The sequence below is a fragment of the Anomaloglossus baeobatrachus genome, unplaced genomic scaffold (assembly GCF_048569485.1).
Source record: "Anomaloglossus baeobatrachus isolate aAnoBae1 unplaced genomic scaffold, aAnoBae1.hap1 Scaffold_459, whole genome shotgun sequence".
Lineage (NCBI taxonomy): Eukaryota > Metazoa > Chordata > Amphibia > Anura > Aromobatidae > Anomaloglossus > Anomaloglossus baeobatrachus.
Genome location: NW_027443929.1, coordinates 184,396 through 210,720, shown reverse-complemented (window position 1 = coordinate 210,720; position 26,325 = coordinate 184,396). Strand labels below are relative to the sequence as shown.

The 26,325-nt window shown below is 46.4% G+C and overlaps 2 pseudogenes; one reads left to right on the top strand and one right to left on the bottom strand.

Moving 5' to 3' along the window:
- Positions 1-11,872: 11,872 nt before the first annotated feature.
- On the bottom strand, positions 11,873-12,079 carry LOC142280576 (U2 spliceosomal RNA; annotated as a pseudogene).
- Positions 12,080-24,347: 12,268 nt separating this feature from the next.
- On the top strand, positions 24,348-24,554 carry LOC142280575 (U2 spliceosomal RNA; annotated as a pseudogene).
- The last annotated feature ends 1,771 nt before the right edge of the window (positions 24,555-26,325 follow it).

The following is a 26,325-nucleotide window of genomic DNA, read 5'->3' as shown; positions in this document are numbered from 1 at the left end:
TCCTCCTTTGATTGCATACTGTTCTTTTTTTGCCCTGATGAAGGAGACAGTGATCTCTGAAACACATTGACCGGAAAAAAGAATAAAGAGATGAAATAATTAACATCAGTTTCCTTTGGTGACAGCGCGGCACGCACCCGATTTTCCTCCTATACGTTATTGCTCTTCTACTAGGGGCTGCGGCTGTTAGGTTCTTAGTGCGTCCGTGCGTGCATTTAAAAACCGCACGTGTGTGCCTGTCGGTGGCAGCGTACAGGTGCACCTGTGTGCGTTTTTACCAAACTCTTATATAAAGCACAAGTGTAGTGTATAATACACGTCAGTCAGCAGTGGCTGATAGTGTCAGAGTTCTCGTCATTAATTTTTGCTCCTAAAACCTGTGTTAGGTTCTTAGTGCGTCCGTGCTTGCATTTAAAAACCGCACGTGTGTGCCTGTCGGTGGCAGCGTACAGGTGCACTTGTGTGCGTTTTTACCAAACTATTATATAACGCACAAGTGTAGTGTATAATACACGTCAGTCAGCAGTGGCTGATAGTGTCAGAGTTCTCGTCATTAATTTTTGCTCCTAAAACCTGTGTTAGGTTCTTAGTGCGTCCGTGCTTGCATTTAAAAACCGCACGTGTGTGCCTGTCGGTGGCAGCGTACAGGTGCACTTGTGTGCGTTTTTACCAAACTATTATATAACGCACAAGTGTAGTGTATAATACACGTCAGTCAGCAGTGGCTGATAGTGTCAGAGTTCTCGTCATTAATTTTTGCTCCTAAAACCTGTGTTAGGTTCTTAGTGCGTCCGTGCTTGCATTTAAAAACCGCACGTGTGTGCCTGTCGGTGGCAGCGTACAGGTGCACTTGTGTGCGTTTTTACCAAACTATTATATAACGCACAAGTGTAGTGTATAATACACGTCAGTCAGCAGTGGCTGATAGTGTCAGAGTTCTCGTCATTAATTTTTGCTCCTAAAACCTGTGTTAGGTTCTTAGTGCGTCCGTGCTTGCATTTAAAAACCGCACGTGTGTGCCTGTCGGTGGCAGCGTACAGGTGCACTTGTGTGCGTTTTTACCAAACTATTATATAACGCACAAGTGTAGTGTATAATACACGTCAGTCAGCAGTGGCTGATAGTGTCAGAGTTCTCGTCATTAATTTTTGCTCCTAAAACCTGTGTTAGGTTCTTAGTGCGTCCGTGCTTGCATTTAAAAACCGCACGTGTGTGCCTGTCGGTGGCAGCGTACAGGTGCACTTGTGTGCGTTTTTACCAAACTATTATATAACGCACAAGTGTAGTGTATAATACACGTCAGTCAGCAGTGGCTGATAGTGTCAGAGTTCTCGTCATTAATTTTTGCTCCTAAAACCTGTGTTAGGTTCTTAGTGCGTCCGTGCTTGCATTTAAAAACCGCACGTGTGTGCCTGTCGGTGGCAGCGTACAGGTGCACTTGTGTGCGTTTTTACCAAACTATTATATAACGCACAAGTGTAGTGTATAATACACGTCAGTCAGCAGTGGCTGATAGTGTCAGAGTTCTCATCATTAATTTTTGCTCCTAAAACCTGTTAGGTTCTTAGTGCGTCCGTGCTTGCATTTAAAAACCGCACGTGTGTGCCTGTCGGTGGCAGCGTACAGGTGCACAATTTGCACAAACTTTGATATAACGCCCAAGTCTAGTGAATACACGTCAGCACAGCATTGCAAAATGCGCAAGGGCGTTGGCAAGGAACAAGGAAGTGGACGTGATGGTGGTGCAGGCAGAGGCCGAGGTCGTGGGCAAGCTCTAATTTTGCCACAACAAAGGGCCACATCTAGTCGCTCGCACGTCCTGTCCCAAATTCTTGGGGACCGCAGCAGTACACCGCTCTTGAACCAAGACCAGTGTCAACAGGTTGTTAGTTGGATAGCGGATAATGCATCCAGTCAGATTGGCACCACCACAAACACTCTGTCTTCCACACGGTCAAGTGTCAGTAGCCGTGATACTGCACCGCACATTTCAGAACCTGATCCTCCTTCCTACCACAAGGCTGAGTACACGTCCTCGGACATTAATGATCCCACACTTGGACACTCGGAAGAGCTGTTCACGTTTCCATTCGCACATTCTGGCCTCTCGCCAGCTCATGTTGAAGTGGGTCATGAGGAGATCGTATGTACAGATGGCCAAATATTTGAGCAGCCACGTTCTCACGAAGTTGGCAACGTGTCTCAACAAGGGGTGGACGATGATGAGACACAATTGTCAGGAAGTCAGGAGGAGGAGCAGGGTGCGGAAGAGGAAGACGACGTGGTGGATGATCCAGTAACTGACCCAACCTGGCAGGAGGATATGCAGAGCGAGGACAGCAGTGCACACGGGGAGGGAGGCGTAGCATCCCAACAGGCAGTAAGAAGCAGGGTGGTGGCTCCAGGCAGAAGTCAGGCAACCGTTCCCCGGAACAACAACACGACACAAGGTGCCTGTACAAATGTTAGGTCTTCCCGAGTCTGGCAGTTTTTTAAGTTGGATCCAGATGATTCTAAAAAGGTCATTTGCAACACCTGCCATGCCAGCATCAGCAGGGGTACCAAAACTAGCAGCCTGACCACCACCAGCATGATCAGGCACATGTCAGCCAAGCACCCGACTTTGTGGGAAGTACAACAGAGTCGAGGAGCAGTGCTTGCTAATGTCACTGCTACGTCTTCGCTGGTTGTGCATGCGAGCCAATCCCCTGTCCATGCTGCCTGCGAACAAGCCTCCTCCGGTCCTGCACCTGCAGTTGCCTACTCAGAAATAACACCATCATCAAGCACGTCCTTGTCCCAGCGCAGCGTTCAGTTATCCATTCAGCAAACCTTTGAACGCAGGCGCAAATACACTGCCAACACCCCACATGCCACAGTTCTAAATGCTAACATTTCGCGACTGCTTGCGCTGGAAATGTTGCCTTTTAGGCTGGTGGAGACAGAAGCATTCCGCGACCTGATGGCGGCAGCTGTCCCACGTTACTCGGTCCCCAGCCGCCACTATTTCTCCCGGTGTGCCGTCCCCGCGTTGCATAACCACGTGTCACAAAACATCACACGTGCCCTGAACAACGCTGTTTCACCCAAAGTCCACCTAACCACAGACACGTGGACAAGTGCTTGTGGGCAAGGCTGCTACATCTCGTTGACGGCACACTGGGTTAATATTGTGGAAGCTGGGACCCAGTCTGAGCGAGGGATGGAACACGTCCTTCCCACACCAAGGTTTGCAGGCCCTACCTCAGTCAGTGTTTCACCCACACTCTACAGCTCCGGAATGTCATGCTCTTCAGCCTCCTCCTCCTCCTGCGCATCCTCATCCACTGTACCCTCCACACCAGTCCCAAGCTGGAAGCACTGCAGCACTGCCTCGGCGAAGCGGCAACAGGCTGTGCTGAAGCTAATCTGCATAGGTGACAAACCCCACAATGCAGAAGAGCTGTGGACAGCTCTGAAACAGCAGGCAGATCACTGGCTCACACCTCTGAACCTAAAGCCAGGAAAGGTCGTGTGTGACAATGGCCGGAACCTGGTGGCGGCTTTGAGGCGAGGCCAGCTGACACATGTTCCATGCGTGGCCCATGTGCTCAACCTCGTGGTTCAGCGGTTTCTAAAGTCATACCCAGAGCTGTCTGATCTGCTGGTAAAAGTTCGCCGCCTGTCTGCACATTTTCGAAAGTCACCTACTGCTTCAGCCGGCCTTGCCGGCTTTCAGCGCAGTTTGCATCTTCCGGCTCACAGACTGGTGTGTGATGTCCCCACGCGTTGGAATTCAACTCTGCACATGTTGGTCAGGATATGTGAGCAGAAGAGGGCAGTTGTTGAGTACCTGCATCACCTAAGCCGTCGGGAAATGGGTCAAACTCCACACATAACACCTGAGGAGTGGAGATGGATGTCCGACCTATGTACCATCCTCCAAAACTTTGAGGACTCCACCAAGATGGTGAGTGGTGATGACGCCATTATTAGCGTCACCATACCGCTACTCTGCCTTCTAAAACGGTCTCTGCTCAAAACCAAACATGATGCATTGCAGGCGGAGCGCGATGAGTTGCAGCAAGAAACAGTAGTGGGTGTGGGTGATAACACACAGCCCAGCCTCGTCTCATCACAACGTGCAGTGGAGGACTATGACGAGGAGGAGGATGAAGACATGGAGCAAATCTCCGGCCAAATTGAGGATATGACATGCACACCAGTCATATCCTCGGTTCAGCGTGGCTGGCCAGAGGACAGGGTAGATGAGGAGGAGGAGGAGGAGGAGGAGGACAGCATGTTCAGTCAACGTGTTGGTCAGGCTACTGAAGTCCTGGCTGTTAAGAGTCTGGCGCACATGGCTGACTTTATGGTAAGCTGCCTGTCTCGTGACCCTCGCGTTAAGAACATCTTGGCCGACAATCATTACTGGTTGGTAACACTGTTAGACCCACGCTACAAGGAGAACTTTATGTCTCTTATTCCCGAGGCGGAGAGGTCAACCAAAATGCAGCAGTTCCGGAAGGCCATAGTCACGGAAGTAGGCAAAGCATTCCCCTCACAAAACGCTAGCGGCATAGGTCAGGAATCAGTGGACAACCAAGGCGTACAGCCGAGAGAGGCACAAGTCCAATCCGCCAGAGGTAGGGGAACAGTCTTTAAGATGTGGGACAGTTTTCTCAGCCCCTCACGTACCACAGCCCCTGAGGTGCGGGGTAGTGCCACAAGAAATCCTAAGTTTGCCCAGATGCTGAAGGAGTACCTTGCAGATCGAACAACTGTACTCCGACATTCCTCTGTGCCTTACAATTATTGGGTATCCAAGGTGGACACGTGGCATGAATTGGCTCTCTACGCCTTGGAAGTCCTGGCCTGCCCTGCCGCTAGCGTTTTGTCAGAGCGTGTTTTTAGTGCCGCAGGTGGAATCATTACAGATAAACGCACCCGCCTGTCAACTGAAAATGCTGACAGGCTGACTCTGATCAAGATGAACAAGGGTTGGATTGGGCCAGACTTCACCACACCACCAGCAAATGAGAGCGGAATTTAAAGTTTGTAACGGGAATTTGCCATGTACCTCCAGTCACCCATGGGTACACACTTCTGGACTTTGGATAATCGCTGGACTGCTCCTCCTTCTCCTCATGCGCCACCATGATGACCGTTACAAGAGTTAGGCCTTTGTTTCAGGTATACCCCCAGTGGTAAATTTTTTCGCCCATTCTTTGCAGAATGGACATTACAACGACAGGAGACCCGCTCCTTTGCAATGGGAACAATGTTTTGAGGCCCTCATGCACGTCTCTATGCAGGGACAACGTGGAGCCTCCCAATTTTTGGCTGCCCTGCCAAAGGGCTATACTATAATACACCCACTTCCTGACAATGGACACTTAATGTTTTGAGGCCCTCATGCACGTCTCTATCCAGGGACAACGTGGAGCCTCCCAATTTTTGGCTGCCCTGCCAAAGGGCTATACTACAAAAGACCCACTTCCTGACAATGGACACTTAATGTTTTGAGGCCCTCATGCACGTCTCTATCCAGGGACAACGTGGAGCCTCCCAATTTTTGGCTGCCCTGCCTAAGGGCTATACTATAATACACCCACTTCCTGACAATGGACACTTAATGTTTTGAGGCCCTCATGCACGTCTCTATCCAGGGACAACGTGGAGCCTCCCAATTTTTGGCTGCCCTGCCAAAGGGCTATACTATAATACACCCACTTCCTGACAATGGACACTTAATGTTTTGAGGCCCTCATGCACGTCTCTATCCAGGGACAACGTGGAGCCTCCCAATTTTTGGCTGCCCTGCCAAAGGGCTATACTACAAAAGACCCACTTCCTTCCAATGGGCACTTCAGGTTTACAGGCCCTCATGCACGTCTCTATCCAGGGACAACGTGGAGCCTCCCAATTTTTGGCTGCCCTGCCTAAGGGCTATACTATAATACACCCACTTCCTGACAATGGACACTTAATGTTTTGAGGCCCTCATGCATGTCTCTATCCAGGGACAACGTGGAGCCTCCCAATTTTTGGCTGCCCTGCCAAAGGGCTATACTACAAAAGACCCACTTCCTTCCAATGGGCACTTCAGGTTTACAGGCCCTCATGCACGTCTCTATCCAGGGACAACGTGGAGCCTCCCAATTTTTGGCTGCCCTGCCAAAGGGCTATACTACAAAAGACCCACTTCCTTCCAATGGGCACTTCAGGTTTACAGGCCCTCATGCACGTCTCTATCCAGGGACAACGTGGAGCCTCCCAATTTTTGGCTGCCCTGCCTAAGGGCTATATTATAATACACCCACTTCCTGACACTGGACACTTAATGTTTTGAGGCCCTCATGCACGTCTCTATCCAGGGACAACGTGGAGCCTCCCAATTTTTGGCTGCCCTGCCTAAGGGCTATACTACAATAGACCCACTTCCTTACAATGGGCACTTCAGGTTTACAGGCCATCATGCACGTCTGTATGCAGGGGCATTGGTGAACCTCACAATTTTGGACTGCCCTGGCAAAGGAAAATACTACAAAGACTCAGTTCCTCAAAATGGGCACATTAGACTCAGAGGCCTTTATGTACGTCTCTTCTCAGGGACATCGGAGTGCCACACAATGTTTTACGTAAAATCTTTCATGTATTGATCTCAAAAAGTAACATACATTAGCTCTATCTCACTATTGGGTATGTGCCCTTAACATTTCCGCTATGAAAAATCATTTTGGTGTCATTTTGGAAGGTTTTCTGGTGAGTCCGTAAAAATGGCGTAAAACGCGGACAAAATTATTCAAAGCTGTGACTTTTGAGTGATAAATGCTTCAAGGGGTCTTCCCCATGCTGTTGCCATGTCATTTGAGCACTCTTCGGAGACTTTTGTGCCATTTTTAGGGTTTCTACATGCTGCCAGTGGTCATTTCACAAAAATACTCGGGTCTCCCATAGGATAACATTGGGCTCGGTGCTCGGGCCGAGTACACGAGTATCTTGGGAGGCTCGGCCCAAGCTTCGAGCACCCGAGCTTTTTAGTACTCGCTCATCACTACTAATAAACCTAAAAAATAAAAATAAATTGAATAAAAATCATGAATGTTGTGTTATAACAGGAAATTCGGTGTAAGAATGAATATCCGGGATGAGAGTTCAGCGAATGAGTTATAGAAATTGTTACAAAAAGGAGTGTGTACGGTTTATGCGTAAATTTTCAGAATGCGTACATGAAAATTATATGTATGTGAGAATGTCCCCCATGCTTTGTAAAAAGTTATTTATGAAAATGTAAATAAAATATATAAAAATGCCTAATTATTTATAATTTATGAGAAAGATATATATGTATGGAAGAATGTTATAAGGTGTCCAAGAACCATAAAGAAAAAGGGTGCATATATAATGTTAGAGGTCTAGAGTTCCACCAGGCTATATCACCCCTAAAGAAATAGAAAGAAGACCTTACTACCTGTGTACCCCAAAAAAAGCTATATTTCTTAGCCAGGATTATGGTGGAGATATGCACAAGTGAAATAAGAATATAAAGTAATACAATAAGATTATAAAACCAATATGTGTGCATTCATGCACCACCCGGTACGCTACCCTTGCCAAATTGCTCACTCTAGATCCCCACACGATCCATGAAGCCGTTCCCCCGGTCACACCGCCTGCTGCCGGTTCCCACTCATCCCTGGGGGAGTTAGGCGAGTGGTATCGAGAGCTACATGTCGGCACTGATGATACCCCCATACACCACAAGGAAGGGGTATACCGGGTGGTACAGGAGTATGAGCGGGTTTTTAGCAAGCACCCTCTAGATTTTGGGCAGATTAAAGGGGTTCAACACCACATCCCTACCGGTACACACTCCCCTATTAAAGAGAGATACAGGCCTATTCCCCCTGCGCACTACCAATGCGCCAAAGACATATTGAGGAACATGAAGGAGGCAGGGGTTATTAGGGACAGCTGTAGTCCCTGGGCCGCTCCGTTGGTGCTGGTTAAGAAGAAGGATGGCACCATGCGGATGTGTGTGGATTACCGGAAGATTAACCAGATAACGCATAAGGATGCTTACCCTCTGCCCCGCATCAAAGAGTCCCTGGCCTCGCTGAGAACCGCTAACTACTTCTCCACCCTTGACCTCACCAGCGGGTACTGGCAGGTGGCCGTGGCACCGGAAGACCGAGAGAAGACTGCCTATGGGACCGTTTTGCTGTACTTGGATGATGTGATTGTGTACTCACAGACGTATGAAGCCCACCTGGAGCACCTAGCCGAGGTGTTCGCGTCCCTTGCCAAGTATGGGATGAAGTTGAAGCCCTCAAAGTGTCATCTGCTGAAACCCAGAGTGCAGTACCTAGGACATGTGGTTGGTGCGGAAGGTGTCGCCCCCAACCCCGAGAAGATCACCGCCATCCAAGACTGGCCGAGACCGACCACAGTGAGGGAAGTGAGGCAGTTTCTGGGCCTGGTGGGATATTACCGTCGCTTCATTAAGGGGTACACAAAGATGGCTGCCCCCATGCAAGACCTCCTCGTAGGACAGACCAAGGGTGGTAGATCCCTAGTAGCCCCATTGGTGTGGGAAGAAAAGCATGAGGAATCCTTCCGCCAGCTGAGAACAGCCCTGACCGGAGAGGAAATCCTAGCGTACCCTGACTACAGCCGCCCATTCATCCTCTACACCGACGCCAGCAATGTGGGCTTGGGGGCTGTTCTATCCCAGGTCCAAGACAGAAGGGAAAAGGTAATAGCTTATGCTAGCCGAAAACTCCGACCGACTGAGAGGAACCCTGAGAACTACATCTCCTTCAAGCTTGAGCTCTTGGCACTGGTGTGGGCTATCACCGAGCGGTTCCGCCATTACCTGGCAGCAGCCAAATTCACCGCGTACACAGACAATAACCTGCTGACCCATCTAGATATGGCCAAGCTGGGCGCGTTGGAGCAGCGGTGGGTGACCAGGTTAGCCAACTACGATTTCACCATCAAGTACCGGGCCGGCCGTACCAACGTCAATGCCAATGCACTCTCCCGGATGCCCCACCTGTCGGAAGAGGGGCCAGAGGATGATGACCTCGAAGAGATCGAGTTGCCTGCATTTCACCGGCCATTCACTGAGAAGGTGCACGTCTACCAACAACGGGTGAACCTGGATCCGCTGCCCCGACAGGACTGGCAGGAAGCTCAGGACCAGGCACCTGCTGTCCGCCTGGTCAAGACTCTAGTGGAACAGGGTTCTGCTGGGATAGACCCTGCTGCCCCTGCCGAAGCCCAACATCTGTGGCAAGAACGGACCCGGCTATACCTACACCAGGGGAAGTTGTATCGCGAGCTGATTAATCCAAAGACTCACGAGAAGATCCGCCAGCTGGTGATTCCCCAGGCTAACGTGCCCACCGTCCTGCAAGCATACCATGATGGTGCAGTGCACTTCGGGTGGAAGAAGCTAGAGATGTTGTTAAGAGAGCGGTTCTATTGGAGTGGAATGCGGGAATCTGTGGAGGCCTGGTGCCGAGAATGTGGCCCTTGCGCATTGAGAAGGAAGGACGAGGCCAGCCAGAAGGCACCCCTACACCCGATCATTACACACCAACCGCTGGAGCTGGTTGCCCTTGACCATGTAAAGCTCACCCCCAGCCGAAGTGGGTACACCTACGCTCTGACCATCGTAGACCACTACTCGAGGTTCCTGGTGGTTGTCCCAGTTAAGGACTTAACCGGCCGCACCGCTGCTAAGGCTTTCCAGGCTTATTTCTGTTGACCGCATTGGTACCCGGAGAGGGTGCTTACCGACCAGGAGAGGCTGATTTGGGAGGATGGGCCTGGAGGAAAGGGATGGCCTAGGCCCGCCACTACCGTAACCGGTGGCGATCCTCCGGGGGTTCAGGGGTCCCCTTGGACGTGGGCCCCCTGAAAGAGACAGAACCCGCTCGGGCAACTTGGTGCTGGACTGGGGTCAAGGGGTGCTGCCCGCTTCTTAGGGGCAGCATCAGGGCCAGGTTGTTTGGGTGGGAGAAGAGCGGAAGCTGTACCGTTGTAAAATGTTTATGATGCTTTTACATGTTTTACCGTTTTATTCTTTTTCAGTTGTGAAAATAAAACCGGTGATGGACGGGCAGCCCGCGGACGGTCTGCATTTTGCTATAGGGGAATGTGGCGCCCTGGACAAGCCAGGTCGTCACAGGTACTACACCAACACACTCTACACTCCGGCTAGGCACACCGAAGCTAAACACAAATCCTAGTTGCCTTCCTCCAGGGGCTGATGTCCACACCAGGGGGTGGGCCAGGCGGTTGATCCCACCCACCGAGGAGTTCACAGTCCTGGAGGCGGGAAAAGGAGTCAGATTAGAGATCAGTTTTGGAGTTAGAGAAGTGAAGAGGAGAGGAGACTGACCGTGTCCGGGTGTGTGGCCCGGGCACTCAGCAAGGTTGGCAGACGGTGGTGACCTTCTGCAGGAGAGGCTGATTGGAGTGAACCGTACGGACCGGGGATGGGCGGTGGCCCGCCGGTACCAGATCGGGGAGTGAAGAGAAGCCAGCACCATCCGGCAGGGCCTACGGACCCCGACCAGGCTAGGAGTCGCCGTAAAACCGGTCAAATCCGTTAGCGACAGGAACCTCCAGGGTTTCCCAGCAGTCAAGACCCGATTGAAGGCAACAGCTCACACCGTAGAGGGAAGCACAGTCACCGCCAAGGCTACAGTTCCCAGGGCCAGAGCCTGCGGGCAAAAGGGGCTCCCTCAGCATCCATCCAAGCTGGGGAGCGGGTTACCGGTGGGAAGCCCGCTAGATTTTGGGGGAATAAAAGGGGTCCAACACCACATCCCCACAGGTGCACACCCACCCATCAAAGAGAGCTATAAGCCAATACCACCTTCACATTGCCAGTGTACCAAGGACATGTTGAGCAACATGAAGGCGGCTGGGGTTATCCGTGACAGTTGTAGCCTTTGGGCAGCTCTGTTGATCCTGTTAAAAAAGAAGGACGGCACCACTCCCCGTATTGAGGAATTGCTAGCTGCATTGAGAACTGCAAATTATTTTTCTACCCTTGATCTCACTAGTCACTATTGGCAAGTGTCCGTTGCTGAGGCAGACCGGGAGAAGACCGCCTTCGCCACCCCTATGGGTCTCTGCGAGTTCAAAAGCATGCCCTTCGAGCTGTGCAATGCGCCAGGAACCTTCCAGAGGCTGATGGAATGCTGCTTGGGACAAGATTTTAGGGTGTATAAAAAGGGAGATTAGATCCCGTGATCCCAACGTATTGTTACACCTCTATAAATCACTTGTAAGGCTACATCTGGAATATGGGAACCAGTTTTGGGCTCCACATTTTAAAAAGGACATTCAGAAGTTAGAGTCAGTTCAAAGGTGGGCAACTAGACTACTACAAGGAATGGAAGGCCTCCCATATGATGACAAGTTGAAAAAGTTATTAAGTGATTATTGGCTGCAATGGGGCTTTCTGGCTGGTGCCAGCCTCTCTTCTTAGCACACAGGAACCACAATCCCTACACCATGCTTCAATGGATTCTCTCATCCCAGCCCAGTAAAACTACATATTTTACACAGTCATAAGCAGCCAAAAGGGATCTATTCTATTCAATTGCAAATGATCTAGATAAGACTGAGAATAAGATACTGCACGGGACATAGCAGAGTTGGTCAAGTTGAGTGGAGATGAGTTTGCTATTTGGCACAGCTTTTTGCATCAATAAAGCAAGTAAAAGGTGTGAAAGATAAAAAAAAGGGTGAAAGTGTGAAAAGTGAATTGGCCAAATTGAGGTGCATATAAAGTTTTTGCTTTCTTTCAATTCACTAATGGGGCTCATTTGAATCAGGTGAATTGAGTTCTGCTTTTGGAAACTGGGTTAAGAAGGGGTGCACCGGTCCTGGAGGTACTGCAATACCAGGTCAATGCGTGGAGTGGACAGAGCAAGATTTTTTCCATCTCCTTGTTCTAAAAATCCATTTAATATATGGTCCCCAGAGAGGGGACGTATCAGATATTAAACTGATAAGAACAGATTTAATTTTTTTTTTTTTCTGTTTATCAGTAGGACTTCAAAATAACAAAGGTGATCGCCTCCCGTTGCCTGGGAACCGTCCAGGCACAAGAGGGCTATGTGTCACCAGAAGGCGCACACACTTCCTCAAGGCCGGCAGACGTGCAATCCCAGGCACCTTCCAGTACCGACCAAGGTAGCGTCCTCCGAAACTACACTTGATCTTAGCCAAAAGGCCGAGAAGCTATAACCCGAATTGGTTACGGCCTTGAGTGGCACCCTGGCCTATACCGGACACATCTTAGGGAGAGGGAGACAAACCCACGCCTACAGAAGACATTTTGTCACCCAAGCCAACCCTTGAAAAGGCTGTTTTGCAGAGCAAAAACAAGAAGAATGGTGCTTTTTGCAGCCGCCGCCCACTGCAATGAATCTGAATAACTCCTCCTTTTGGACACAAGCACCTCCCCTCCCCCTTGCAGTCTTTCCAATTCATGATACAAAAAGACGGACGGACAGGACAGGACAGGACAGGCTGCCTGACTTTCCGTCACTGCCACCCTTTGCCATCCTTGTCCGTAGAAAGCCCTTTCATCATCCCCAAACCCTAATCTTTTCCCTTCCCTTCCCAGATGCGTCTCACTCCCTTTCATTAGGAAGTGAGCGCAGCCTTTTCTCCGTTCTGCACATGCGCGACGTTAAACACAAATGCGCAGGCGTGCGTTCCATTACCCTCACTGCATTCCACTCCCATACAGGAAGTGGGCGCAGCTATTACTACGGTCGCACATAAAAGAACCCACGGCCACCACTGCACATAGCTGACTCCACCACAGGACACCCACTTCTACACCAACGCAGGTAAGACAGGATCGGCACCTCTATGCTCCCGTTACAATCAGGCTCAGTCACCATGTGATAACGCTCTCAACTCTTTAGTTGCAGGCTCCCCTTGCTTCACCTCCACTGGCTGTGCTGCCATTTCCTCTCCCACCTGGAAGGTATACTTTATTCCACTATTTTCCTGTTTCTCTCTTCCCCCTTTTCCCATAACCTACTTTTATCTACATTTGTGGGGTATCTATATGCTATTTACATCATAGTTTTATTCATTAATATGGAAGGGAAGAGTGCCCATGAGAGTGTTGAACTGCGGAGAGCAAGAAATTAAGCTGCTCCGATTTGCCACCATTGATAAGCTGTTCTCAGTAGATACACATGCTATCCAAACAGCAGCATCCACCATTGCTTCAGCCCACCCATTCAGTGACAGCTCACCAAGTCAGCCATAGGAGTGGTGTAAGGAATTACACGTAGGCACTGACTCCACACCTTCACATCACAAGAAGGGGGTCTACAGGCTAGTGCAAGAATACGAGCAAGTCTTCAGCAAACATCCGCTAGACTTTTGAAGAATAAAAGGGGTCAAACACTACATCCCCACAAGTGCACACCCACCCATCAAAGAGAGATATAAGCCAAAACTACCTGCACATTACCAGTGTACCAAGGACATGTTGAGCAACATGAAGGAGGCTGGGGTTATCCGTGACAGTTGTAGCCTCTGGGCAGCTCCGTTGGTCCTGTTAAAGAAGAAGGACAGCACCACTCCCCTGTATTGAGGAATAGCTAGCTGCATTGAGAACTGCAAATTATTTTTCTACCCTTGATCTCACTAGTCGCTATTGGCAAGTGTCCGTTGCTGAGGCAGACCGGGAGAAGACCGCCTTTGCCACCCCGATGGGTCTCTGCGAGTTCAAAAGCATGCCCTTCGAGCTGTGCAATTTGCCAGGAACCTTCCAGAGGCTGATGGAATGCTGCTTGGGACACCGAAACTTTGAAACGGTACTGCTATACCTTTATGATGTTATTGTTTATTCTAAAGCAAACAAGATTTTAGGGTGTATAAAAAGGGAGATTAGATCCGGTGATCCCAACGTATTGTTACCCCTCTATAAATCACTTGTAAGGCCACATCTGGAATATGGGGTAAAGTCCTGAGCAGGTTGATAACCATTGGTTTGAGCATGGTAGGGTGTAGTGCGCATCTTCCTGCATCGGTAAAAGCTGCAGAAGTCCTTGAAGATTTCCGCTTCAAAGGCTGTGCCTTGATCTGTGAGGACTCTCTCTGAGTAGCCATGAGGTCTGCATAAGTGTGCTTGGAAGACCTTCGCTGCAGTATGGGCCATTAGATCTTTGACTTGTACCACAACCATAAATCTCGAGTAGTTGTCTACCATCGTAAGTGCATACGTGAGCTCGCCTCGATATTCTGCAACAAAACTCCCTTTTTCGATTTCAGTTTCAGCAAACACTCCTCTTCCTGTAGAAAATATTTATCATTACCTAAGACAGTCATTCTAATGCATGACAATATTAAGGCAATTTAGTTAAAACTTGTTTTAACTCACCTTTAAGGGGATTGATGTATTTCATGGTCAATCCAGGTTTGTCAGTGATGGCACTGACATAATGTATGGCGTCTTTTTCGGGCGTTATCCTTTGCCTTTTCATTGTGAAAATCCAGTTGCCTATATCAAAGCAAATTCTACTACTTGTAAAGTATGCAGAAAATGAAATGTAGAACATATAACATCAACTGCTTAGGAACGCATCATAGGTTAGTACTTAAAAGGATATTGTCATGTTCTAGTCATAATGCAAGCTGGACATTTTTCATGTTACCCTGTAATCGCCGGCCTGTTCTAATGCTCACAAGCCAAGATATAGGCTCAGCTGCTAAGGCTTCCCTCTGCCTTCTGAATGAAACTTGAATATGTCTGGCTCACTGTGTATATAGCAGGTGCTCAGAAAAAATAAGAGTCAATTCAATAGAAATAGCTCTGGCACACTATAGTGATCAATAACGTAAGAAAAGAACTCTTGGAATGCTGAAAATTCTTTATTTGTGCAAAAGGATAATTCATCCAACGTTTCGACCTTGTTTTTAGGTCTTTATCAAGGATAAAGTTATCTAAGATCATAAAGGGTTACAAAACCATACAAACACGTAATTAGTACATAGTACAACATAACAGTACAATATATTGCTACTTGAGAGTACAATGGGTCAAATGACCATGATGCACATACAAAAAATTTTTCCAAAGCCATAGTGAAAACATTTGTACTGAGGAAAGAAAATTTCCACATGACCTATCTGGAGAAACATTCTGGATCAAACAACCAAAAATAGTCAAGCAGGTAAATACACACCTATATGGATAACAGGATGATATGTGTTCAATTGTATAGCGTCATTGCCATTAAGGTACAAATGGAAAACTTGCAATCCTATATAGTGAAGGAAATGAACACATATCATATCAAAGAACACAGGAACATGGGTGTGAGAAAAACCTCAATGTTTATACTTTGTTCTTTATAATGGTGTGAACATGTATATGTCTCAGTACCTTATGCACTTGAGAATTCTAGTGAGTAGATCATGAAAGCCTATTTCAGAACTGGAATCGGTAAATAATTGTAGGTGGAATCTAAATGAAAAGATGGTACAAGTGTTATCATGACACGTGGGCTATAACACAATGGACCGTGTGACAAAGAAGAAAGGAGAGAAAGAAGAGGAAGAAAATGCAACTACCTGTAACATTACGTGATAGTCACTGGTAAGTATCACTTGACAATTCAAGTGAAAAAGGATTCCTTTATTAAAGGGTTCTCAGTCGCCTCAGGATCATGAAATACTAGGGTAAATGATATGAGAATGGGTAAGAAGCACCACTAAAGGAAATATGAGATGCAGGACATATATCTATAAACCCCTGAACTACATGATAGAAATAAAAAGAAGAAAAAAGAAAAAAAAGAAGAAAGAAGAAGAACACATAGAATGCGGAAAGAGAATGGGTACAACTACCTGAGTTACTGCAGGGAGGCCCCTGGTTGGTATTGTGAGGGTTAGTGGAATTCCTTCACTGAAGGGTTCTCAGTTGCCTCAGGTTCGTGAAAAATGCTATAGACAAATAATGCCCGGAGAAAAGGGGTTCATATACAGCGAATAATGGTAATACAAGGTACATGTGTCACATGTAATAGTATATATATATATATTGTACTAAGCTCTACACCAGAAATAGAAAGTAGTCCCTCTGCCTTCTGTCTAGGTGCCCTGAGTTATGTCCTGTAAACTGTCACAGGGACCCAGACACACATGTGTAGTAGGGGAATATCCCTGCTGAGATGCCAGTGCTAGAGCACTCGTTTGCTGTGGAGTTGAACGCTATGTGAGCAGTTCTTACCTTCAATGAGCAGAAGTCTCTTTTTTCAGATTTCAATATCTCTGTGGGTATCTGGCAGAAATATGGAATACTCTTTACTGCTAAGACCCTGTACACCACTCCCACTAAAGGGGGCTTTACACGCTGCGACATCGCTAATGCGGAGTCGTTGGGGTCACGGAATTTGTGACGCACATCCGGCCGCATTAGCGATGTTGCTGCGTGTGACACCGATGAGCGATTTTGCATCGCTGCAAAAACGTGCAAAATCGCTCATCGGTGACATGGGTCTCCATTCTCGATTATCGTTACTGCAGCAGTAACGATGTAGTTCGTCGCTCCTGCGGCAGCACACATCGCTCCGTGTGACACCGCAGAAACGAGGAACCTCTCCTTACCTGCCTCCCAGCCGCTATGAGGAAGGAAGGAGGTGGGCGGGATGTTCCGGCCACTCATCTCCGCCCCTCCGCTGCTATTGGGCGGTCGCTCAGTGACGTCGCTGTGACGCCGCACGGACCGCCCCCTTAGAAAGGAGGCGGTTCGCCGGTCACAGCGACGTCGCCGGGCAGGTAAGTATGTGTGACGGGTCTGGTCGGTGTTGTGCAGCATGGGCAGCGATTTGCCCGTGTCGCGCAACAGATGGGGGCGGGTATCCACACTAGCGATATCGGGACCGATATCGCAGTGTGTAAAGTAGCCTTTAATAAACTGTGTAAAGGATTTTAAGTAAAAATCCACAATAAACCAGCGCTAGATGGGTTTTTATAATTTTATTAATAGACCACAAATAAAAAATTTTTTGCTATCCTTGTTTCAAGACAGAGTATTTGATAATATACAATACACTGATTATTACTAAAACCAAGGACCACATAAAACAAGGACCACATAAAATAAAAAATGAAAGTAATGAGAATAAAATTCTTTTGTATAACCAATTAACTTCGAGGTGATACAATATTCACATTGATTTAGTTTTACCAGTCTAATGTAATGCCCCGGCCGGTGGCATATATTTTGTTTGGTTAATAATTTAGACTTATACAATGAAAGATGTACTATACCACCCCTGGCTAACTTACAAGTTTTACGTTGTACAATATAAGTTTGCGACGTTATATTCATATATAGGAAGGCAAACAATATTGGCAATTTAGTGGCACCCACCATACGTAATCTTACAGCACCTAATAAGGGAGGATTATTTGGCCTGAAAGGTTTTTTTCCATGCAAAAGCTGTATAGTATGTAAGAATACAAAAAATATTTCACGGAAATCCTTCTTACAGGGGCAGTCAGAAGTCATGATTAGAGAATTTATTACATGTCAATCAAAGGGAGTAGTATATTGCATTCAATGTCCCTGTCAGAAAAAATACATTGGGAGAACTATTAGACCCCTATGGAAAAGGGTGGGTGAGCACATTAGAAGTGTTAAAAATAAATGTACTAAGCACCCCCCTATCCAGACATTATGTGTTAAAACATGGAGGGTCCTTTAAAGGATCCCAAGTATGGGGCGTACAAAAAATAACTAAGGATTGGAGAGGTGGCGATTTCATTAAAAAAATGTCACGAGCAGAAAGCCAATGGATTTTTGAATTGAACACCTTGAAACCATATGGACTCAATAATGATATAGAACTGTTTGCTTTTAATTAATTTATATTTTTATAGGTAGAGGAGTAATAGGTACTGATAATAATACGGAGAGAAGGAAAAAAAAAAAAAAAAAAAAAAAAGCGATTGTCATGGAGATATATGTGTATATATGCATAATATATATTAAAATTGGTGCTTCACTTGCCCAAGGTTGATGTAGATATAAGGGGCTTTTCATATTATAGCAAATTTATATTACACCTTTATGATGTCCTTTTGTTAAATTTATTGTTGTAAAAAAGCATATGCATATATACACATTGTCTTCCCAGTATATGATGATACAAGCAAGGCTATATATAGGTCTTTTTAGAAAAACCTTTAGAAAAACCTTTGCACATAATTATATTATATGGCTATTATGAACGGTCTTTCACAAATTGATATATGTAGTGGTCATTGAATGTTGGTTGAATTTAAACATTGTTTAATTTTATGCAAATTATAACCAATTAAATGTATGCATAAATAGTGCTCTAGGCAACAGCTGAGTTATCCTTGAGGAAGGGGGCCGTTACACGCCCCCGAAACGCGCGTCGGATCAGGACTCTGTTTTTGCCTACCTCACCTGTGCGGTGATAACCTGCCAAGTAATCTCTCCCTCGTGTGGAATCAACCGGCTTCCACTGGACACGGTACGGATTGCCTGCTGGAGAGGTTGAGAGGTTACCGCTGACATTTCCTTTGTCTGCAACCAGGATACATTGGTACCTCCAGCGGTTCTGCATTGCTCGTTTGGAAGCGGATCGGAGCCTTGTGTGGTGCTAACCTGCCAAGCAACTTCCTCCTGTGTGGAATCAGTCAGCTGACACTGGATACGGTCTGGACTGCCCGCTGGAGAGGCTGAGTAGTTACCGCTGATCTTATTGTTGTCCGCAGCCAACATCTTGGTGCTTTCAGTGGCTTCGTACTGCTTGATTTCGAAAGTACATTTGGGAGAATACGGGACCGGCTGGTTTGTGGCCTTGTGAAGTGTTATAAAGGCTCTGTAAAGAGGGATGTCGGTAACCATACATCTCCCCCAGAGCCAGCACTAGTCGCGGCCACTGGCCTCAAAACGTCCGCTCTGGAAGTCTAACAGGTCAATCCTGTACATAGCGGTTCCAGCCTAATCAACGGAGAAATCCGGGGTGTTTTTTGCGGTCAAGTTGTTGTGAGGTTTATTCCCCCAGGCCCTGGGGGCGAATATAACGTCGCAAACTTATATTGTACAACTTAAAACTTGTAAGTTAGCCAGGGGTGGTATAGTACATCTTTCATTGTATAAGTCTAAATTATTAACCAAACAAAATATATGCCACCGGCCGGGGCATTACATTAGACTGGTAAAACTAAATCAATGTGAATATTGTATCACCTCGAAGTTAATTGGTTATACAAAAGAATTTTATTCTCATTACTTTCATTTTTTATTTTATGTGGTCCTTGTTTTATGTGGTCCTTGGTTTTAGTAATAATCAGTGTATTGTATATTATCAAATACTCTGTCTTGAAACAAGGATAGCAAAAATTTTTTTATTTGTGGTCTATTAATAAAATTATAAAAACCCATCTAGCGCTGGTTTATTGTGGATTTTTACTTAAAATCCTTTACACAGTTTATTAAAGGCTACTTTACACACTGCGATATCGGTCCCGATATCGCTAGTGTGGATACCCGCCCCCATCTGTTGCGCGACACGGGCAAATCGCTGCCCATGCTGCACAACACTGACCAGACCCGTCACACATACTTACCTGCCCGGCGACGTCGCTGTGACCGGCGAACCGCCTCCTTTCTAAGGGGGCGGTCCGTGCGGCGTCACAGCGACGTCACTGAGCGACCGCCCAATAGCAGCGAAGGGGCGGAGATGAGTGGCCGGAACATCCCGCCCACCTCCTTCCTTCCTCATAGCGGCTGGGAGGCAGGTAAGGAGAGGTTCCTCGTTTCTGCGGTGTCACACGGAGCGATGTGTGCTGCCGCAGGAGCGACGAACTACATCGTTACTGCTGCAGTAACGATAATCGAGAATGGAGACCCATGTCACCGATGAGCGATTTTGCACGTTTTTGCAACGATGCAAAATCGCTCATCGGTGTCACACGCAGCAACATCGCTAATGCGGCCGGATGTGCGTCACAAATTCCGTGACCCCAACGACTCCGCATTAGCGATGTCGCAGCGTGTAAAGCCCCCTTTAGTGGGAGTGGTGTACAGGGTCTTAGCAGTAAAGAGTATTCCATATTTCTGCCAGATACCCACAGAGATATTGAAATCTGAAAAAAGAGACTTCTGCTCATTGAAGGTAAGAACTGCTCACATAGCGTTCAACTCCACAGCAAACGAGTGCTCTAGCACTGGCATCTCAGCAGGGATATTCCCCTACTACACATGTGTGTCTGGGTCGCTGTGACAGTTTACAGGACATAACTCAGGGCACCTAGACAGAAGGCAGAGGGACTACTTTCTATTTCTGGTGTAGAGCTTAGTACAATATATATATATATACTATTACATGTGACACATGTACCTTGTATTACCATTATTCGCTGTATATGAACCCCTTTTCTCCGGGCATTATTTGTCTATAGCATTTTTCACGAACCTGAGGCAACTGAGAACCCTTCAGTGAAGGAATTCCACTAACCCTCACAATACCAACCAGGGGCCTCCCTGCAGTAACTCAGGTAGTTGTACCCATTCTCTTTCCGCATTCTATGTGTTCTTCTTCTTTCTTCTTTTTTTTCTTTTTTCTTCTTTTTATTTCTATCATGTAGTTCAGGGGTTTATAGATATATGTCCTGCATCTCATATTTCCTTTAGTGGTGCTTCTTACCCATTCTCATATCATTTACCCTAGTATTTCATGATCCTGAGGCGACTGAGAACCCTTTAATAAAGGAATCCTTTTTCACTTGAATTGTCAAGTGATACTTACCAGTGACTATCACGTAATGTTACAGGTAGTTGCATTTTCTTCCTCTTCTTTCTCTCCTTTCTTCTTTGTCACACGGTCCATTGTGTTATAGCCCACGTGTCATGATAACACTTGTACCATCTTTTCATTTAGATTCCACCTACAATTATTTACCGATTCCAGTTCTGAAATAGGCTTTCATCATCTACTCACTAGAATTCTCAAGTGCATAAGGTACTGAGACATATACATGTTCACACCATTATAAAGAACAAAGTATAAACATTGAGGTTTTTCTCACACCCATGTTCCTGTGTTCTTTGATATGATATGTGTTCATTTCCTTCACTATATAGGATTGCAAGTTTTCCATTTGTACCTTAATGGCAATGACGCTATACAATTGAACACATATCATCCTGTTATCCATATAGGTGTGTATTTACCTGCTTGACTATTTTTGGTTGTTTGATCCAGAATGTTTCTCCAGATAGGTCATGTGGAAATTTTCTTTCCTCAGTACAAATGTTTTCACTATGGCTTTGGAAAAATTTTTTGTATGTGCATCATGGTCATTTGACCCATTGTACTCTCAAGTAGCAATATATTGTACTGTTATGTTGTACTATGTACTAATTACGTGTTTATATGGTTTTGTAACCCTTTATGATCTTAGATAACTTTATCCTTGATAAAGACCTAAAAACAAGGTCGAAACGTTGGATGAATTATCCTTTTGCACAAATAAAGAATTTTCAGCATTCCAAGAGTTCTTTTCTTACGTTATTGATCACTATAGTGTGCCAGAGCTATTTCTATTGAATTGACTCTTATTTTTTCTGAGCACCTGCTATATACACAGTGAGCCAGACATATTCAAGTTTCATTCAGAAGGCAGAGGGAAGCCTTAGCAGCTGAGCCTATATCTTGGCTTGTGAGCATTAGAACAGGCCGGCGATTACAGGGTAACATGAAAAATGTCCAGCTTGCATTATGACTAGAACATGACAATATCCTTTTAAGTACTAACCTATGATGCGTTCCTAAGCAGTTGATGTTATATGTTCTACATTTCATTTTCTGCATACTTTACAAGTAGTAGAATTTGCTTTGATATAGGCAACTGGATTTTCACAATGAAAAGGCAAAGGATAACGCCCGAAAAAGACGCCATACATTATGTCAGTGCCATCACTGACAAACCTGGATTGACCATGAAATACATCAATCCCCTTAAAGGTGAGTTAAAACAAGTTTTAACTAAATTGCCTTAATATTGTCATGCATTAGAATGACTGTCTTAGGTAATGATAAATATTTTCTACAGGAAGAGGAGTGTTTGCTGAAACTGAAATCGAAAAAGGGAGTTTTGTTGCAGAATATCGAGGCGAGCTCACGTATGCACTTACGATGGTAGACAACTACTCGAGATTTATGGTTGTGGTACAAGTCAAAGATCTAATGGCCCATACTGCAGCGAAGGTCTTCCAAGCACACTTATGCAGACCTCATGGCTACTCAGAGAGAGTCCTCACAGATCAAGGCACTGCCTTTGAAGCGGAAATCTTCAAGGACTTCTGCAGCTTTTACCGATGCAGGAAGATGCGCACTACACCCTACCATGCTCAAACCAATGGTTATCAACCTGCTCAGGACTTTACCCCATATTCCAGATGTGGCCTTACAAGTGATTTATAGAGGGTTAACAATACGTTGGGATCACCGGATCTAATCTCCCTTTTTATACACCCTAAAATCTTGTTTGCTTTAGAATAAACAATAACATCATAAAGGTATAGCAGTACCGTTTCAAAGTTTCGGTGTCCCAAGCAGCATTCCATCAGCCTCTGGAAGGTTCCTGGCAAATTGCACAGCTCGAAGGGCATGCTTTTGAACTCGCAGAGACCCATCGGGGTGGCAAAGGCGGTCTTCTCCCGGTCTGCCTCAGCAACGGACACTTGCCAATAGCGACTAGTGAGATCAAGGGTAGAAAAATAATTTGCAGTTCTCAATGCAGCTAGCTATTCCTCAATACAGGGGAGTGGTGCTGTCCTTCTTCTTTAACAGGACCAACGGAGCTGCCCAGAGGCTACAACTGTCACGGATAACCCCAGCCTCCTTCATGTTGCTCAACATGTCCTTGGTACACTGGTAATGTGCAGGTAGTTTTGGCTTATATCTCTCTTTGATGGGTGGGTGTGCACTTGTGGGGATGTAGTGTTTGACCCCTTTTATTCTTCAAAAGTCTAGCGGATGTTTGCTGAAGACTTGCTCGTATTCTTGCACTAGCCTGTAGACCCCCTTCTTGTGATGTGAAGGTGTGGAGTCAGTGCCTACGTGTAATTCCTTACACCACTCCTCTGGCTGACTTGGTGAGCTGTCACTGAATGGGTGGGCTGAAGCAATGGTGGATGCTGCTGTTTGGATAGCATGTGTATCTGGCAAATCGGAGCAGCTTAATCTCTTGCTCTCCGCAGTTCAACACTCTCATGGGCACTCTTCCCTTCCATATTAATGAATAAAACTATGATGTAAATAGCATATAGATACCCCACAAATGCAGATAAAAGTAGGTTATGGGAAAAGGGGGAAGAGAGAAACAGGAAAATAGTGGAATAAAGTATACCTTCCAGGTGGGAGAGGAAATGGCAGCACAGCCAGTGGAGGTGAAGCAAGGGGAGCCTGCAACTAAAGAGTTGAGAGCGTTATCACATGGTGACTGAGCCTGATTGTAACGGGAGCATAGAGGTGCCGATCCTGTCTTACCTGCGTTGGTGTAGAAGTGGGTGTCCTGTGGTGGAGTCAGCTGTGTGCAGTGGTGGCCGTGGGTTCTTTTATGTGCGACCGTAGTAATAGCTGCGCCCACTTCCTGTATGGGAGTGGAATGCAGTGAGGCTAATGGAACGCACGCCTGCGCATTTGTGTTTAACGTCGCGCATGTGCAGAACGGAGAAAAGGCTGCGCTCACTTCCTAATGAAAGGGAGTGAGACGCAGCTGGGAAGGGAAGGGAAAAGATTAGGGTTTGGGGATGATGAAAGGGCTTTCTACGGGCAAGGATGGCAAAGGGTGGCAGTGACGGAAAGTCAGGCAGCCTGTCCTGTCCTGTCCTGTCCGTCCGTCTTTTTGTATCATGAATTGGAAAGACTGCAAGGGGGAGGGGAGGTGCTTGGAGGAGGAGGAGTTATTCAGATTAATTGCAGTGGGCGGCGGCTGCAAAAAGCATCATTCTTCTTGTTTTTGCTCTGCAAAACAGCCTTTTCAAGGGTTGGCTTGGGTGACAAAATGTCTTCTGTAGGCGTGGGTTTGTCTCCCTCTCCCTAAGATGTGTCCGGTATAGGCCAGGGTGCCACTCAAGGCCGTAACCAATTCGGGTTATAGCTTCTCGGCCTTTTGGCTAAGATCAAGTGTAGTTTCGGAGGACGCTACCTTGGTCGGTACTGGAAGGTGCCTGGGATTGCACGTCTGCCGGCCTTGAGGAAGTGTGTGCGCCTTCTGGTGACACATAGCCCTCTTGTGCCTGGACGGTTCCCAGGCAACGGGAGGCGATCACCTTTGTTATTTTGAAGTCCTACTGATAAACAGAAAAAAAAAAAAATTAAATCTGTTCTTATCAGTTTAATATCTGATACGTCCCCTCTCTGGGGACCATATATTAAATGGATTTTTAGAACAAGGAGATGGAAAAAATCTTGCTCTGTCCACTCCACGCATTGACCTGGTATTGCAGTACCTCCAGGACCGGTGCACCCCTTCTTAACCCAGTTTCCAAAAGCAGAACTCAATTCACCTGATTCAAATGAGCCCCATTAGTGAATTGAAAGAAAGCAAAAACTTTATATGCACCTCAATTTGGCCAATTCACTTTTCACACTTTCACCCTTTTTTTTATCTTTCACACCTTTTACTTGCTTTATTGATGCAAAAGCTGTGCCAAATAGCAAACTCATCTCCACTCAACTTGACCAACTCTGCTATGTCCCGTGCAGTATCTTATTCTCAGTCTTATCTAGATCATTTGCAATTGAATAGAATAGATCCCTTTTGGACACATTGGATTCAGCTGCTGCAGTGACTGCAGGTGTTAGAAGATGCAGACTTGGCATCAGGTGCTGTCTATCAGATTCCACTCCAATTAAAGCTTCCATTGTTTTTCGGTGTTTTCTTTGAGCAATGATGATGTTTTTAGTGATCTGTTGGCTCCCTCTCCTGGAGGAAGAGTTTGCTTGCTCTTGGACTTTCAAAAAGAGAGGTCATGATAGACATTTAGCTTCTGAGCCCAATTGGGGACAGTCATGGGTGATGAATGTTTTGCAACCTGCTGCGAAGCCTGATACCGCAATATAAGGAACGTCAAATACTAAGAATGGGCGGCCTATGAAAGAATTAGTACTTTCATTAAGCATACTTAAACGGCTAATTGGGAATAGACAAACTGTAAAAAGCCCTCTGAGAAAGCCCCTCTCTAACCTTTGTTAGTAAGCTTTTCTGTAGTCTGCCTGTTGATGTATTTTCCGTTTGAACAGTGCACAACATGAAGTGACGGAACACTGGCTTGTCACAATGTCCCCCGCTGACATCACGATAGCGCTGCTGCCTAGAAAGCCAGCTGCGCAGCAGAAGTTGCTCTTTGGGTGGGATGGTGGGCTAATGTATCTATTCCTGCTTGGTGTGAGTTTGACATGATCTAGAGCAACGAGTTCCAGCGGCTAGCGGTTGATTATTGGCTGTAATGGGGCTTTCTGGCTGGTGCCAGCCTTTCTTCTTAGCACACAGGAACCACAATCCCTACACCATGCTTCGATGGATTCTCTCATCCCAGCCCAGTAAAACTACATATTTCACACAGTTATAAGCAGCCCATGGGCATTCACCTGGATTAAAACCCATAACAGCTCATAGACCAAACAATCAATCTACCACTGGACCAAAGACAGGAAGCTAAATCCACTGCCTGCGGTAACTAACTTAATCCTATAGTCTACTCACACAACAAACCCAAGAGAAAGGAAAAAAACATGGCTTCGATTATCCATCCAATGAAAACGCATAACCATTGTGAGCCATTGGACAATGCAATTGCACACATGGTGACATGGTGCACGGCCCAATGAATCAAGTCTGTACTTCATATTCACGGTTTAAGCCCTTGGGTTCTAATGTGTCCAGAGTACATATCCAGAAAGATTCCCTTTCTTTGTGCTAAGCACAAGTCAACAATACGTTGTAAGCAGATTCTATTACCAGTCCCACACCATTTTGTGACGCATAATCGCACAGTGGCCCAATTAAGATTCCAAGTCATCGAACATGTCCCAGCCATACGCAGAGGAGGCGATAGAATTAGGAAGCTCAAAGAAAGGGAATCTTTCTGGATATATACTCTGGGCACGTTGGAACCCAAGGGCTTAAACCATGAATATGAAGAACCGACTTGATTCATTGGGCCGTGCACATTTTTTCTAACGCCCGGTTCTTTTTCGTGTTCACACTATATATGGTTCCAGTATGTATGGAGTTCCATTC